The following is an 18,654-nucleotide window of genomic DNA, read 5'->3' as shown; positions in this document are numbered from 1 at the left end:
CGTCACGTCACTCCAGGACGGCCAATCAGGGAGGCCGGGGTCCGGCAGGCAGCGGAGACTGATGTGCGGCGAGGCCCCGCCCAGGGCCGTGGCGCGTGCGCCCCAACGCGCCGGCCCGTGATTGGTGCGCGGCAGGTGCGGCGGCCCCGCCCCGGACCGGGAGGCGGGGCGTGCCCGGGGAAACCCGGTCCTGTAGGCTACGAGCGGCTAAGGGGCCGCCGCTCCGATTGGGGTTGGTCTGATTGGAAGCTGGAGTGCAGCCAGCAGTCCTGCTTCGAGGGTGTACAGCGCCAGACACGTTCGGTCCTGTGAGGTTTGCATTAACCCCGGCCCTGGGGGCATGTAGGGTCAGCAGTGTCTGCGCGCTTAGACTCGCCCGGCTTGAGCCCCCAACTCCGCCTAGACCCGCTCCGGGAGCAAACTCTGGTCTGGTCCTTGGGAGCCCTCGTGTAGACTAGGCCTCGTGCCTGGCCTGCTGAGCCTGATTTTACCAAAGAATCCTGCGAAGCCACTCGATCGAGAATCCCCCCCACCCTTGGTACCTAATCAAGCTCCTCTTCCTCCACTCTCGATTTCTAATCACGTTCCTCATCCCACCCGCCACCCTACCCCCCAATATCTCACCAAGTTCGTCTTGGTCGTTTTTTTCCGTTCTCTCCTTCACCCTGCCCCCTGGCTGTAAATCTCCGTTGGTCCCAGTTGTGTTCAGAGCTGCATTCGGTCTGTTTCCCCCATCGCAGTAGTCTGTAGTAAAGTCTTCCCCGCCGGTTTTTAAAGAGAATCTGGTGAATAATTTCTCTTTAACAGCCTTCAGGGCCTTGAGACAGTTACTTAACCTCTCTAACCCTCCATTACGTGATAGGTAAGATGGGATAACGGTACTCAGCCATGACACAGGTAGAGTGTAATCATGTAAGCTTTACAATTATCTTCTATGTATTTTTACTTATATTCTCATATTTAATAATGCATTTGTTTCCTTAAATGCCCAATTGTATAAGAGAAGATGGGACCCTCAGAACAACTCTGAGGTCCACAGGTCTCTTCACTTAAGAGATGAGAAGTCTAGCCTAGAGAGAAACTAAGCAGTTTGTCCAGGTTCACAGCTGATTGTGGTGACTCAGGACTAGTTCAGAGATTCTCAAACCTACCTGCACATTGGAATCATCTAGGATTTTCTGAATGCCAGGCTGCACCCCAGGAAAATTAAAAAGGAATCCCTTTGCGAGGGACCCAGGCATCAGTAATTTTTTAAATCTCCAGCTGTTTCCAGTGTGCAGCCAGTTTTGAGCTAGAAGTTTAAAGCAGTGCTTCTGAGACTTGAACTGTGCATACAAATCACCTGGGGATTTTGTTAAAATGTAGATTCTGATTCAGTAGATCTGGAGTGGGGGACAAATTCAGCACCTCTAACAAGGTCCCAGGGAAAGAGTCCATCTTCAGGATGAGGTTGGAGGGATCATTAAGAGGTTCCTAACAGGGGGTGGGGATTACCACGGGCGTCCACTGCCTGTCCTTAGTAGATACTCCATGTATGTGTTCTGAATGCCTGAATGAACAAATCGATCAAACAGATTCTTCTGGAAATTTGAACTGAAAAATTAAAGGTAGTTATCTGTGAGGGCGAAAGAAGAAAGAAAGCATGGAGATAGAGCTCAAGGCAGTGTGTAGACTGAAGCTATGAAGAAACGGAAACCACCAGCAATACAAGCTTGAAAGCAAAATTACGGAGTAGAAGGTGAGAGCAAGCAAAGATAGTGGGGGAACTGAGTAGACAGACAGAAAGAAGACACAGTGAGCAATGCAGAGACCACCTGGTCCCTACTTCCTCTCTCCAGCTGCCCGAGCACCAGGTACCTTGTAGATTCTGGTTTTTCCAGTAAAACCCCTTTGTGTTAAGATGGTCTGAGTGCATTTCTAAATGTAACTAAAAATAGCCTTCCACTTTGTCTCATTTTATTACTGCAATACCTCTGGAGGGAATGAGTTACTATTTCCATTTTACAGATGAAGATATTAAGGCACATAGAGGTTAACTAATTTCCCATCTCTCAGGATCTCAGAACTGAGTTTGGCCGTAGGTAATGCTCCAGGTGGTATCAAAACCATAACTATGGGCTTCCCTGGTGGTGCAGTGGTTGAGAGTCCGCCTGCCGATGGAGGGGACACGGGTTCGTGCCCCTGTCCGGGAAGATCCCACATGCCGCGGAGCAGCTGGGCCCGTGAGCCACGGAGAGGCCACAACAGTGAGAGGCCCACGTACCGCAAAAAAAAAAAAAAAAAAAAACCATAACTATGAGGGTAAGTACTGGATCTTTTCCTTATTTCCCTGGCTCCTATCAAAATGTTTAGAACAAAGTAGGGGCTCAATTAAAACTTGTGAAATGAATGAATGCGGAATCTCTTTTATCGTCAATTTGTCAAATGAATCAAACATCTAAAAAATTAGCTGATATAAGGGGAGAGAATTGTTTTTGGAGAAATTTAGAAAATTATAAAGCATCAATATTACTTTTTTAATTATCCAAGAACTATGTATAAAAACGATGTTTTCATAAACCTTAACAATCAGGAAAAAACAGTTGAGAAATGAGGATCTTTGACAGAATGGACGTTATCCTGCATTATTCACTCAACAGTTCAGAGATTACCCTTCAGCTTATAAAATGAACAAGGAGTTCATTTAAATGTTGTTTAGACAGAAGCTAGAAATAACCACTGCTATACTTTTGTTGAAAACATATCAAATCACATATGCTATCTTTTTTAATGAAAGAGGATGCTTTGTTGTGGCAGCTTATATGATGGAATTCTGAATTAGTCAGGATAGGCCAAGTTATGCTGAGGTAACAAATTCGTCCCGAAATTTCCATGGCTTACCACATAAAAGTTTATTTCTCTCTCATGCTACGTGTGGGACATGGAGTAAATTTGTGAATTTACTCTGCAAATTCCCTCAGGGACTGGAGTTAACAATGACATTAGTACATGGATTCATGACAACTGTGGCAGGAAATGAGGACAACTGAGGGTCTTGAACCAGTTCTTAGGTGCTTCCTCCATTCACTGTCCAGAGCTACTCACACAACCCAGCTAACTGCAAAGGTGATGGGGAGTATGGGGGAACACATAAATGTTTAGTGTGTGGACAATGCCATACGGACCATGCATGTCTGAGTCTCCCAGGTGACCTCACCCAGTGTATAGGTCTTATTTGTGCCTCTGGTCTGCAACTTTCCCCTGATCTCCTCATTCATTTTTTCTTCTTCCAATTTTACTGACATGCAGCAGCACTGTGTAAGTTTAAGGTGCATAACATAACGATTTGACTTACGTACATCATGAAGTGACTATCACAAGAAGTTTGGTGAACCTCCATCATCTCGCAGACACAAAATAAAAGAAAAAGAAAAAGTTGTTTTTCTTGTGATGAGAACTCTTAAATTTACTCTCTTAACTTTCATATATAACACAGCTGTGCTCATCATCTTCATCCTGTTGTACGCTACATCACTACTATTTAATCTTATAACTGGAAGTTCGTACCTTTTGACTGCCTTCATCCAATTTTCCCTCCCCTACCTGCCCCCGCCTCTAGTAATCACAAATCTGATCTCCTTTTTCTATGAGTTTGTTGTTCATTTTTGAAGTATAATTGACCTAAAACTCTGCGTTAGTTCCTGTTATGCAACATAGTGATTCAATATTTCTGTACATTTCAAAGTGATCACCAAGATAAGTGATTTAAACATGTCACCTATATTCACCACACCATACATTTAAAAAATGTATTTATTTATTTGGTAGCACCGGTCTTGGTTGCAGCAGGCAGGCTCCTTAGTTGTGGCATGTGAACTCTTAGTTGCAGCATGCATTTGGGATGTAGTTCCTTGACCAGGGATCGAACCCCAGCCCCCTGCCTTGGGAACACAGAGTCTCATCCACTGGGCCACCAAGGAAGTCCCCCCTCACTGTACATTTTATACCCATGAATCATTTATTTTGCACCTGGAAGTTTATACCTCTTAATCTCTCTCACCTATGCTTTCCTCCCAGCACCCCCTTCCCCACTGGTAACCACCAGTTTGTTCTCTGTATCTATAAATGTGTTTCTGTTTTGTTTTGTTTGTTCATTGGGTTTTTTTATATTCCAGATATAAGTGAAATCATACAGTATTTGTCCTTCTCTGTCTGACTTATTTCAGTTAGCATAATATCCTCTAGGTCAATCTACGTTGTTGCAAATGGCAAGATTTCATTCTTTTTTATGGCTGAGTAGTATTCCAATGCGCGTGTGTGTGTGTGTGTGTTTATTACATTTTTTTTATCCATTCATCTATTGATGGGCATTTGAGTTGCTTCCATATTTTGCCTATTGTAAACAGTGCTGCTATGAACGTTGGGGTGCATGTATCTTTTCAAATTAGTGGTTTCATTTTCTTCAGATATATACCCAGCAGTGGAATTGCTGGATCATATGGTGGTTTTATTTGTAGTCTTTTGAGGAACCTCCATACTGTTCTCCATAGTGGCTGCACCAATTTACATCACACTAACAGTGTAGGAGGGTTCCCTTTTCTCCACACCCTCGTCAACACTTCGTGTTTTTGATAATAGCCATTCTGACAGGTGTGAGGTGATATCTCATTGTGGTTTTGATTTGCATTTCCCTGATTATTAGTGGTGTTGAGCATCTTTCCATGGGCCTATATGTCTTCTTTGGAAAAAATGTCTATTCAGATACTCTGCACATTTTAATCAGGTTGTTTGGGTTGGTTTTTTTTTTTTTTTTTTTTGATGTTGAGTTGTATGAGTTCTTTCTGTATTTTGGACATTAACCCACTATCGGATATATCATTGGCAAATATCTTTTTCCCATTCAGTAGATGTCCTTTTTCATTTTGTTTATAGTTTCCTTTGCTGTGCAAAAGCTTTTTAGTTTGATGTAATCCTATTTGTTTATTTTTGTTTTTGTTTCCCTTTCCTGAGGAGACATATCTAAAAAATATGGGACTTCCCTGGTGGTCCAGTGGGTAAGACTCCACCCTGTCACTGCAGGGGGCCCAGGTTCAATCCCTGGTTGGGGAACTAGATCCCACATGCATGCCGCAACTAAGAGTTTACATGCCACAACTAAGGAGTCTGCATGCTGCAACTAAGAAGTCCGCACGCTGCAACTAAAAAAAAGATCCCACATGCCGCAGTGAAGATCCCGCCTGTCGCAAATAAGACCTGGCACAGCCTAAAAGAATAAATAAATAAACTTAAAAAAATATGTTTCAAATAAATGCCATTAAAAAATAATAATAAAAAATTAAAAATATTACTAAGACTGATGTCAAAGAGCTTACTGCCTATGTTTTCTTCTAGAAGTTTTATGGCTTCAGGTCATATAATTAAGCTGTATATTTAATCCATTTTGAATTTATTCTTGTGCATGGTGGGAGAGAACAGTCCAGTTTGCTGCTTTTGCATGTAGCAGTTCAGTTTACCCAACACCATTTATTGAAGAGGCTGTCTTTTTCCCATTGTCTATTCTTGCCTCCTTTGTCATAGATTAATTGTGTATATAAGTATGGGTTCATTTCTGAGCTCTCTGTTCTGTTCCATTGATCTATGTGTGTGTGTTTGTGCCAGATCATACTGTTTTGATTACTCATGCTTTGTAGTATAGTTTGAAATCAGGGAGCATAATACACAGCTTTGTTCTTCTTTCTCAAGATTGTTTGGCTATTCAGGGTCTTTTGTGATTCAATACAAATTTTACAATTATTTCTTCCAGATCTGTGAAAAAATGCCATTGGTATTTTGATATGGATTGCATTGAATCTGTAGATTGCTTTGGGTAGCATGGTCATTTTAACTATTAATTCTTCCAGTCCATGGACACAGTATATCTTTCCATCTGTCTATGTTGACTTCAATTTCCTTCATCAGTGTCTTACAGTTTTCCGAGTACAGGTCTTTTACCTCCTTAGTTAGATTTATTCCTAGTTATTTTATTTATTTTGATGCAATGGTAAGTGGAATTGTTTCCTTAATTTCTCTTTCTGATAGTTCATCTTTAGTGTATAGAAATGCAATAGATTTCTGTATATTAGCTTTGTATCCTGCTGAATTCATCAATGATCTCTAGTAGTTTTTTGGTGGTGTCTTTAGGATTTTCTATGCATAGTATCATGTCATCTGCAAACAGTGACAGTTTTACCTTCCCCTTTCCAACTTGGGTTCGTTTTATTGCTTTTTCTTGTCTGACTGCTATGGCTAAGGTTTTCAATACTATGTTGAATAAAAGTGTCAAGAGTGGGCATTCTTGTCTTCTCCCTGATCTTAGAGGAAATGCTTTCAGCTTTTCACCCTGGAGTATGATGTTAAATGCGGGCTTATCATATATGGCTTTTATTAAATGTTGAGGTATGTTCCCGCTATACCCACTTTGTTGAGAGTTTTTATCATGAATTGATGTTGAACTTTGTCAAAAGCTTTCTCTGCGTCTATTGAGACGATGATATGATTTTTATTCTTCAATTTGTAATGTGTGTCACATCAATTGATTTGTGGATATTGAACTATCCTTGCATCCCTGGGATAAATCCCACTTGATCACGGTTTATGATCCTTTCAATGTATTGTCGAATTCAGTTTGCCAATATTTTCTTGAGGATTTCTGCATCTCTGTTCCTCAGTGATATTGGCCTGTAATTTTCTTTTTTTTTCTGTGATATCTTTTTCTGGTTTTGGTATCACGGTGATACTGGCCTCACAGAATGAGTTCAGAAGCATTCCTTCCTCTGCAGTTTTTTGGAATAGTTTGAGGAAGATAGGTCCTAGAGTCTCTGGCTGTAGGACCTGGGGTTCCAGAGCTTGTGTTGACCTGCTGGTAGGTGGAGCCAGGTCCAAGAATCTCTGGCTGCAGGGCCCAGGGGTCCTGGGCCTAGCTAGCTGCTTGGCCTGAGGCATCCCAATACTGTTGCCTGCAGGCTGGTGGGTGTGGTTGAGTCCCAATGGTAATAAATTCAAGGGAGGATTCCAGAATGGCAGCTGGCAGCGCCCGTGTCCACGTGGTAGAACAAGCTCCCCAGAATGCCTGCTGCCACTGTCTGTGTCCCCAAACATTCTGGGGCCTTGTCTTCCTGGTGCTGGGCTGGGGAGCCTGATGTGGGGCTCAAACCACTCGCGCCTTGGGGAGAACCTCTGCAATTGTAACTATCCTCTGGTTTGTGGGTCACTCCCTCACAGGTGTATAGGTCCTGACTGTACTACATCTCTGCCCCTCCCACTCATTTTGTTCTGGTTCCCTTTTAAAATCTTCAGTTGTAGAAGATCTTTTCTGTAGTCTTCCTATCTTCCTCGTCAATAGTTGCTCTGTAAATAGTTGTAATGTTGGTGTGCCCCAGGGAGGAGGTGGGCTCAGGGGCTTCCTACTCTGCCATCTCGGCTGCTCTCTCCTCTGCTCATTCATTTATCCAGTGACCTGCTCAGCATCTTCCCTGGGATCTCTAGTGTAGGCATCTCAAGCTAGCTTTATCCATGCAGAACCTTTGATTTTTGCCTCCAAAGATGGCCCACTCCTCTCATCTCAGTAAATGGCAATACCTCTACCATTGCTCACATAATCCTGATTCTTCACTGTAACCTTACATTCCCCATCAGTGTCATCACAAATTTCTGTAGGTTCAATAGTACAGTGAGTGCTGGACTTTTGCTTTTATTTTCAAATAAAGATCTAATCCCAGTCTTCACTGAGGATAAGCCAAGTGTGAAAATACCTGATCTATCTGGAATGTGGGATAGGGGAGGCTAGTGAGGGTGGGAGTCCATTTGCAGGGCATCTAAATGGTTTCAACAATAGAATTGGGGCTGAGAATAATTCTATTGCGACCAAACGTTGGCCTGTTGGTTACTCAGAGTCAGTGAAATTTCTATTCTTCTTGTTTATAAATATATATTTTTAAACTGAAGGTTTTTCCTCTTTCTGATAGTAAGACTAAAATATATACAGTCTTAAATCTCCAGGACTTGAGAGCTCTTTAAAGATACACGTCTTTGAAATTTGCAGAGACTTGTTCCATGAATTTGTCCCCAGTCCTGTGGTGTAAATGTTTCATGTATGTTTGTGAAGAATGTGGATTCACTCATTATATGGTGCCCAGTTCTATATGTGTCTGAAATAATTGTGTTGTTAATTGTGTTGTTCAAATCTTCAATAAGAAAGAAAAGGAAGGAAGGGCGGGGGGAAAGAAGGAAGGAAGGGAGGGAGGGAGGGAGGAATTTAAAACCGAAAAAAGAAGTTTCTGTGGCCTCTCTCACCAAATTATGTCTTGAATCCACTTCTTATGGCTTTACTACATCCTCCACTAACCCTCCATCATCTCTTGTGTGAACAACTGTTAACATAGCTTGTCTGGAGAGTCTGTTCACATAGCTCTGCTGCCTGCACTCTTGTACCCCATAAACCATCCCCTCCCCAGCCAGCAAAGCGATAGCTCTGTAATCATCTCACGTCACCCCCCTGCTGGAAAATTCTCTCACGGATTCTCACTGCCACTGAAGTCCCAGCCCCTCCAAGGCCTAGGTGACTTGGCTTCTCTCTGGGTTTCTGGTCCCATTTCCCTCCTCATGGTCCCTCTTCACCGAGCTCCAGCCATAACGGCTTCCCTCTGTTCCTGGACCACGTCATGCTCATTCCTGCCTCAGGGCCTTTGCATTTTCAGTTCCTTCTGCCGACAAAGCCCTTTCCCAAGATACTTGCATGGCCTACCTCCTTCTAGCCTTCAGAACTTAACTCAGAAGTTAAGGCCTTCCTTCCAGTCCCCGCCCAGTCACTATGTGTTACCCTATCTTAGAGCACTTAGGCCTGAAATTATATCATCTATTTACTGTTTTCACAGGTTTATTGCCTGTCTCTCTCTGCGGGAATGTAGGTTTTTTTGAAGAAAGGGACCCTCTTGTTCTCTTATACGTCTTTAGTGCCTGGAACGGTGACAGTCACGTTGTAGAAGCCCAATCAGTATTTGTCATCCAGAGAAATCATGTTCCTAAAGAATATCTAATGATACCGGTAAGTGGTTAAATGGAAAAAAAAAAAAGGAAGAAAAACTATTCAATAGGATAGAAAACTATTCACTGTGAGCCTGATTTTGTAAGAAAAGACACATACATTATAACAAGATAAGAAGAAACGTATAGGTTGTGCCAGGGGTTTGTCTAGGTGATATTTATAATGTTAAAAATGCTTCTGCTATTCTACTGTTAAAGAACTTTTCAGCTGTAGGCGTATAATTGAGATTTTTTTCATAAAGAAAATTACCCAGAGGGCAGATAGGGGAGAGCGCATATACTGTTGTATGTATGTGGTCGCGCATATCTGCTGAGGCAGGCCGAAGTTCTAATGGAAAAGCACTTACTAGAGTAAAACTCTGAATATTCAGAAAGAAGTCTGAGTCGGTGGGTGTGTGTGCTTCTGGGATTTGTTCTGTTTACTTAACGATTGTTACGTTACGATTCTAACATGAAGCTCGTCAAGGCTCATCAGAAGAGAGACAAGAAGATTTTAAGGCTAAGAACGGGCAGACAAGACAGACGTCAGGTATTAGTATAAACTAACAAGAGTCTTCAGGACCAACTGAGAATTGTGGTTTTGCAATTACCCAAGTTATTTCTTACCCCGCGACTTTGCTTTTTCCTCCTATTGCTTTTAAGTTGGAAATTGTCGTGGTTTATGCAAATTTAATAAAAGAGAAGGTCTTGGACTTTTATTGGCAGGGATTTTCTTACGCCACCCACTGTCATAATTGATTACATGCTGTACCCTGATGGAAGAACAGAATTTCTAGGCCAACAAAAAAAAATCACAAATACACGGTAAACCATCTGTTTGTCCAGCGACTGAGAAATAACAATGTGAGCAGTGATCCGAGCCGGAAGGGGCTGCCGGTCCAGCTGCGCCCGGTCCTCCATCAGCCTGAGGTCTGAAGGTGGAGGGAGATTGGTTCTGGCAGCCGCTCTGGCAGCATCTGACATCTGTCACCCAGAGTTCCCCATGATTGCTGGTTCCAAAAAATCGTATCTGCCAGACAGCTTTCCTGCTGATGGACAGTCGAAGGAGGCCTTGTCAGCCTGCTTCTGGGGACCTCCCTTTTATCTGAATTCATGTATCCAATAATCCCTTTTCATGCCTTGCCTTATAGCCTGTCACTTAGCAGGGAAAAGAACTTCCCCTGAGCCCAGGTTCATTGCTGTTCGGAAGAATGGCAGCAGAATGAAGGGGATACCATGGAAGTTGTAAGTGCTTATGGTTTCATGAGCCTTTACAACTTCCATAGTTGTAAATGCTTCATAGGCTGTAGATGAGAGCGGTCTCCTCCATCAGGATCCACAGGAAAACACTGCCCCCCACCGCCCCTGCCTTTTTGGAAAATTAACATTTGCATTGTTAACGCCTTTAAAAATCATTAACAAGGTGCTTGATGTGTTTGCATATACAGTCAGTGTCTGCTGGGAATTGTTTCCAGGACCTTCCTCGGATAACAACCCGTGGATGTCCAAGTCCCTCATATACGGTGGCACAGTATTTGCATGTCACCTGTGCACATCCTCCCGTATACTTTGGATCGTCGCTAGTTTACTTGGAATACCTAACACAATGGAAAGGCTATGGAAGTAGTTGCCAGCGCTCTGCAGATTCACGCTTTGCTTTTGGGAACTTCTGGAATTTTTTCTCAAACATTTTCAATCTTCGGCTGAACCTGTGGATGTGGAAGGACTGTATTCAGATTCTTGTTGAAGCTTCCAATGTATTAGGCGCTGTACATAGACCACCTCATTTAATCTTTTTAATAAACCAGCAAGGTTTCCCAGCTAACAAGCAGCAGCCCTGGGATTCAAACACAGCTCTTCTTGCTTAAGTGAGATTCCCTCTCCACTGTGGCATCCTGACTTTCCCTGTCACCATATTTGTGACAATTTTTATGTAACAGATAAATGTACAATACTGTCAGTAACACTCCAGACAGACAGCGAGCAGTGGGGGGTATTGATTGGGAGGATCCCCCCCACCCAGACACCTGACAGAGTGCTAAGGAAAACCCTGGAGTCCTGTTCTCCTGGTCCAAGTATCTGGAAAGATGTAGGATGTGAGGCAAGTAAAGCCATAGGAAGTGCCCTACCGAAGCAAACCTTCTGTAGACTCTTCATTCTGATCTATGGGGATGTGTGGAAGACAGAAGTGAATGATTTGCTGTCAGAACATCTGAGGTGTCAAGACTTTCCAGGAAGGTGCTGACCCAGGTATCCAGAGGGTATCCAGACTCGTTAAGCCCAGCCACGAATGGAAAACTGCACAAGCCAGGAGCTCCCTCAGCACCTTAACACCTCCGTTGCTGGGCAACCCTTTGCTGAGAACAGCAGGGAGCCCTTGCAGGGTTCAGGTTATTGTATCCATGGTAGGATACATTTTTTGAAACAGTACCAGTGTATTTCTCCCAGCATTTTTCCCTTGCATTTTTGGCCCTTTATCCCGTGTCCCCTTTTCAGGGAAGGGAAGGTGACAGAGAGCCAGGGAAATGACCTCCTGGAGGATAAAGAAAGTAATCTTGACATGAGCAAAGTTTTGAGAGACTGTGATGAGGTCTTCCCTGATCCCTGGACCAGAAAGATTCTCTGGACTGTTGGGGGAGGGGAAATGATGAGAGCAGCGATGTTGGTGGGTCCCTGAGGAATAAGGACAAACTAAAGATGTGATTTTTTTTTTTTTTTTTTTTTGGCTGCATTGGGTCTTCTTTGCTGCACGCGGGCTTTCTCTAGTTGTGGCGATCGGACGCTACTCTTCGTTCTGGTGCGTGGGCTTCTCAATGCGGTGGCTTCTCTTGTTACGGAGCACGGGCTCTAGGCATGCGGGCTTCAGCAGTTGCGGAACGTGGGCTCAGTAGTTGTGGCTCGCGGGCTCTAGAGTGCAGCTCAGTAGTTGTGGTGCACGGGCTTAGTTGCTCCGTGGCATGTGGGGTCTTCCCGGACCAGGGCTCGAACCCGTGTCCCCTGCATTGGCAGGTGGATTCTTAACCACTGTTCCACCAGGGAAGTCCCAAGATACGATTTTTTTTAAATGACATACGTGTGCGGGGTTGTTAGGAGAGCAGAACCCCTGCCCCTTCCCAGGCAGAGCGCCCCTGGAGGTGGCGAGACCCCACAGAAGCAGTGGCTTTGCAGAGCCTTAGACAGAGTCTGGGGTAATCTTTTGGCTCCAGGCCCCAGCATAGTATGGGAGCAGCAGAATGTTTCTTTTCCATCCAGAAGAAAACCACAGTTACAGTGTTTGCAATTTTCTTTAAAATATTTTGGAATATGCAGCCCATGTGTGTGATTTCGGTAAGTTATAACCCAGATGCTACAACCATTCTGCCTTAGCCACCTGGCACTGCTGTAACAGAAGACTGCAGACCTGGGGGCTTCAACAGCCAACATGTTTCTCACAGTTCTGGAGGCTGGAAGTCCAAGGTCAGGGTGCCAGCACGGTCGGGTTCTAGTGAGAGCCCTCTTCTGGTTGCAGGCTGCCAGCTTCTCACTGTGTCCTCACACGGCAGAGAGAGAAGAGACAGCTAGGCTTCTGGCCACTGCTTATAAGAGCACTCATCCCATTCATGGGGACTCCACCCTCAGGACCTCATTATCCCCCAAAGGCCCCACCTCCAGATACCATCTCACCGGGAATTAGGTTCCAACATATGACTTTGGGGGGACACAGACATTCAGTCTGGAACACATTCTAATCAAGAATGGACAGTCTAGGGCTTCCCTGGTGGCGCAGTGGTTGAGAGTCCGCCTGCCGATGCACGGGACACGGGTTCGTGCCCTGGTCCGGGAAGATCCCACATGCCGCGGAGTGGCTGGGCCCGTGAGCCGTGGCCGCTGAGCCTGTGCGTCCGGAGCCTGTGCTCCGCAATGGGAGAGGCCACAACAGTGAGAGGCCCGCGTACCACAAAAAAAAAAAAAAAAGAATGGACAGTTCTAAGGTTGGTGCACTGGTGTCCTAATCAGGAGAACCACAGCCCACGGGAACTTCTATCTGTATTTCGATTGCAATGGATACTTAATTAGCATCCTGAATTAAAGAAAATAGATTTTGTTGGTGCAAATGGTAACGTGTGCAACACGAGTTAGACGGGGGCCTCGTTGAAATTGTGTGTATTGGCTGAGACGTTTTAGGGACCCCCCCTCCCCACCAAATGACCAGTAAAGGGTCTAGAGAGACCGGCCTCCATCCTCGGGGTGCTGCTGGCCGACACTCGTCTCTCTAACAGCCCTCCATCCAGCCGTGGGATTGGGAGGCCCTCTGGTTGCTCCTTGCTGACTGTAAAGGAAGAGAACCCTTCCTTTGGAACATTTGCCTGGAGGAGGGAAGCCTTCCTGCGAGGTGGTGGTGGAGGCAGAGCCGCACAATGTGGCGGAAGATTCCGGGTCCCAGTCCTAGCCTGACCCTTGCTGCGAGCTGTGTGTCCCTCGAGTCACTCGGCTACAAGACGAGGCGTCAGATTCATCGGGGGTCGTTAGGGTCATGAGACGCTTGTGAAAGCTCTTTGAAGATTGCACTTAGCTGCTAAGAAGTCTCCCTCATCTCAGAGCTTAAGCTGGCGGTATTGAGTGGCTAAACCATCGATACCTGTCTGGAAAATGAACTTTTGAAAAGACTGAATTAGGTGCCTCTCTCACACTCCGCTTTATTTATTTATTTTTTAACTTTTTATCTTATATTGGAGTATAGCCGATTAACAATGTTGTGACAGTTTCAGGTGCACAGCAAAGCGACTCAGCTGTACACATATATGTATCCATTCTCCCCCAGAATCCCCTCTCATCCAGGCTGCCACATAACATTGAGCAGAGTTCCCTGTCCTGTACGGTAGGTCCTTGTTGGTTATCCTTTTTAAATATAGCAGTGTGTACATGTCAATCCCAAACTCCCTATCCCTTCCCTGCACCCTTCCCCCACTGTTAACCATAAGTTCATTCTCTAAGTCTGTGAGTCCGTTTCTGTTTTGTAAATACGTTCATTTGTATCATTTCTTTTTAGAGTCCACATATAAGCGATATCATATGATATTTCTCTTTCTCTGTCTGACTTACTTCACTCAGGATGACAATCTCTAGGTCCATCCACGTCTCCACAAATGACCCAATTTCGTTCCTTTTTATGGCTGAGTGATATTCCATTGTATATATGTACCACATCTTCTTTATCCATTCCTCTGTCGATGGACATTTAGGTTGCTTCCATGTCTTGGCTCCTGTAAGCAGCGCTGCAATGAACATTGGGGTGCATGTATCCTTTTGGACCATGTTTTTCTCCAGATATATGCCCAGGAGTGGGATTGCTGGGTCGTACGGTAGCTCTATTTTTAGTTTCTTATGGAGACGCCATACTGTTCTCCATAGTGGCTGCACCAATTTATCACACTCCGCTTCAACCTTGACAATGGCTAACATTTATCAAGCTCTGGCTCTGTGCCAGGCACTGTGGACGTGTTAAAATGAGTAACTCAGGAGGTACTGTGAGCGTTGGACCCCATTTCAAAGATGAAGAAACCGAGTCATGGAGGGGCTCAGCAGTGATGCCCAAGGTTACGCAGCCAGTGGGTGGTCCAGGGGTGGGAGGGGAAGGGGGGGAAGAGGGGATCCCAGAGCAGGCACTTGTGTTCGTTACCACTGCATGAAATAGCAGCCGTCCTGTGACTCCTTGTCTGTTTCTGCAGGGAGTGCAAAGACATCGTACCTGGAACACTAGGTGCCGGAGACACATTTGTCGAATGGGGTGTTTGGTGCAGGATATGCCCGGCCCATGACCAGCCCTCACTTATTGAATGAACAAACAGTGCCCGAGAGCCCCACGCGTAGGAAGGGGTGGCGAGAAGTCATCATTGTTGATGGTTGGGATGACTGAAACAGTCTTGGGATTTGTACTTTTCAACAGATCCAAAAATCTCACAGGTTTATCTTCTTATGGGGTGAATATAGTGGTAGGAGAATTGAAAGTGGCTCCCCAAACAAGCAACAGAGAAAAAGCTGATCTTTAAGCTGGAGCACCCGCAGACCTCAGTGTGGGCTGACTCGGGGGTCTCAGAGGAAGTTCAAGAATCTGGCCCAGCTCCTGGTTATCTGGTAACTAATAGCCCATGAAGAGATAACAGAGCAGAGATGACAAAGCCTAATGAGGAACGCAGGTCTTTTTCACTTGGGGTAGAAAAGTAAAGGGAGGGTCCCAAGCCTGCTCTGCTCCCTTGGGACTTATGGGGGTCCTGTTTCATAGCTGGAGGTGGGACAGGCCGCAGAGCTGCAGACTTCTTGGGGGACAGGCGGCTGACGTCAGTGAGGGAAGCAGGTTCCACCGGGGGGGGGGGGGGAAGGGGTCAGACTGTCTTCAGCAGCAGCCCTGACTGCCTCGCAGGCCTGTCTTTTGCCAGAAATGTATTTCCCAAGAGGAGTTAAAATCCTTACTTTTACAGGAAAGTTCTCATCTCATATTGGCCCGTAAGTCATGATGAGAGTCAAACTGAACACGCCCGCAGGCTGGACTTGGTTTACAGGCCGCCGTTTCTATCTCTGAATTAGACACTGAAAAGAATGGCAAGAAGTCACGAATGGCACCAGCCCCTCCCAGGTGGAGTCAGGATGTGGCAGTGCTGACAGGTGCAGGAGAGGGAGCTGCCGTCCCGCTCACCTGCGGGAGGTAGGAGCCACCCTACACCTGGCTGACCCCCTTCTCTCTGTTGAGTTGCTCCCGCCTGTGGCATTAGCGCCACCTACTGGACTTTCCAGGAAGTGCTCTATGTTGACACCCACCAAGGCCAGACGGAGGAAGGAGATGGGGTTCCAGGGCAAGTCGCCAGCAATGAAATGGAAGCTGTGTTTTGGATAAGCATAAACGCCAAGCTCCCGTGGGATGCTGAGGCACGGTCCGAGGGAAATCCGCGGGGCTGTCTTGCTGTGTCCTCAGGCCGCCCAGTTTTGCTTGCCCACCCGATGGGATCTGACCCTCCACGGCAGCAGGAGGCCTCCAAGCCCAAGCCATCGGCTCAGAACGGCCAGACGTATTTCTCAGGAGGAATTAGGTACGTGGGAATCGACGTCTGTGGCCAAGTTCATCCCGTTTCACGAGGATAACATCTGTGTTCATGGTGTTTAAAATCCGTTATATTATGCATACTCTTCAAGCTCTGAGTATTTTCCCGTCACTTTTAAAATCACTTCCCATCCCCTTATTTTTGGAAAAAAGTCAAACTCTGTTTCCAAACTCTCCTGCATCTTTCCACACGTATTTTCCTAAAACTCATTTGCTTAAGGGAAACCATCCCATCTTGTCAGAAATTGCCCCCTGCCACCCAGGGCACCGGCGTTTGCTGTCAAGAGCTGTGTGCAGTCTCGGGGGCGTGTGTGTGTTGTGTCCCATGGAAAGCCTCTTAAACCAGGGGGCATGGGTTTTGTCTGCTCTGCTCTTCCTTGCCGGCCCAGTGTAGACCCTGCACACGCGTGTTGGCTGTGGCCAGTCAGCTCTTTGTGATGTGCTGACCCTTCCCCCCGGCACGTTTGTTGCCGTTGCTGCTATAAGAGCAGGGCAGAAACGATCCGGTGTAATACCCAGCTCTGAATGTTCGCCTCATGGCAGCAGGTTGAGAACATCACTAAGGCAACTGGAACTTTCATTTTGGTGTGACCTCTGTGTCCTGACTTAAAAGTCCCAGATCTCTGCAAAGTCGTTAGAAAAGTTAGTCACTAGAGCACAAACAAAAGACCTGGGATTTCGAAGTCTCCACTCCATCACTAACTTCCACTCGCAGAAAGGGCCCTTCTGTCTCAGGTTTGAGGTTTTCCACTTATAAGATGAAATGGATCTGAGAGTGTGTTGTGAAGGGGCCGTTGGACTGACCCAGAGCCAGCTGTGTGGGATGGAACACGTGCTTCTTCAGCGTCCTTCCCACCTGCAACACCCGTAGCCCCGGATGGGAGAATCCAGCCTTTCTGGATGGAACTTGTTATGGGGCCGTGTTGGAGTGTTATTAATGGACACGGCACCAACACTGCAGGGCGAACAGATCGGGAGGGGAGGGAGGGAGGGAACTGGCTGGACAGCAGGTCATGCAGAAGAGGATTCCAAGGATGGTTAAGAGTGGCAACCAGAGGCCTTGGAAACTCCCGAGAGGTCCAGCAGACTCCACGAGGCAGAAACCCAAGAAAAAAGTTATCCCTACTTTTCCCCGAGAACACTGGAAATCAGTGGGGGATGGAGACAGAGGGGAATTTCCAGAGTCCTTGTAAGATGAAACATCCTATAAAGTGGAGCTCCTTGGGAGTAACAGGGAATGTTTTCATCTGGACTTTCGCACCGTGACCAGTATTTATCTTCCCACTTGCAACTCAGGTCAGAATGAAACTGGAAAACAGCCTTCAGTGACTTTTTTCTTTTTCCTTAGGAACTAGGTTATTATTTTGTGTCTCTGTAGCTTTATTTCCTTTAATATTTCATTGTTTAACACTCACAGAAATTCACTTATGTTTTTATTTTCACATTAAAAAAAATTTTATATTGGAGTACAGTTGATTTATAATGTTGTGTTAGTTTCAGGTGTACAGCAAAGTGATTCAGTTATACATATACATGCAACTCTTCTTTTTTCAGATTCTTTTCCCATATAGGTTATTACAGAGTATTGAGTAGAGTTCCCCGTGCTCTACAGTAGGCCCTTGTTGATTGTCTGTTTCATATAGTGTGTATATGTTAATCCCAACCTCCTAATTTATCCCTCCCTACCACCTTTCCCCTTTGGTAACCATATTTGTTTTCTAAGTCTGTGAGTTTCTGTTTCTGTTTTGTAGATAAATTCATTTGTATCATTTCTTTAGATTCCACATGTAAGTGTTATCATATGATATTTGTCTTTTTCTGACTTATTTCACTTGGTATGATAATCTCTAGGTCCATCCATGTTGCTGTAAATGGCAATACTTCATTCTTTTTTACGGCAGAGTAATATTCCACTGCATATATGTACCACATCTTCTTTATCCATTCAGTGACTTTGAAGGAGACAGGGAACTACAGAGAAAATGAATTTTCATAGTAACATCAAAAGGGCATGACTCATCACTCTTGGGAAAGAGGCTGGTCTGAGTTGCTGAGGTCGGGGAGCAACGGGCAATTTTTCTAAGTGTGGACTTTCCCACCCCTTTCCCAGGCTCTACCTCACCACCCTTCCACCAAGGCAGTGGGAGTCCAGTCCTCACAGGAGGGATACAGAGAGGGAGGGTCAGGAAGCAGGTGGGAGCCAGGAAGAGCTGCAGGCCACCGGGAAAAGCTGCGGAGGTTGGGTTCTCCAGAGACACGCCCTCCCCTCCCCGCCGAATCTAGAGGTGGCACCTCGGAAGCCAGGAGATACTCACACCCAGGAATGAGTAGCTGGCAATAATCAGAAGATTAGCACCTGAGGTCTGGTCAGGACAGCAGTGACTGACCCACCTTCTGAAGGTGGCCTGAGGCTTCTGGTTTCTAAGAGGGTTGTACGGGTGACCCAAAAGTTAAAAAAAAAAAAGGTCATCAATTGGTTGCACTGCAATGACACACAGAGATGACCCTCCAGGTTAGGATTTGCACTTCACCCCAGCACC

This window comes from Pseudorca crassidens, chromosome 11, assembly GCF_039906515.1.
Source record: "Pseudorca crassidens isolate mPseCra1 chromosome 11, mPseCra1.hap1, whole genome shotgun sequence".
NCBI classification, from domain to species: domain Eukaryota; kingdom Metazoa; phylum Chordata; class Mammalia; order Artiodactyla; family Delphinidae; genus Pseudorca; species Pseudorca crassidens.
Note: the sequence above shows the minus strand (reverse complement) of the source record.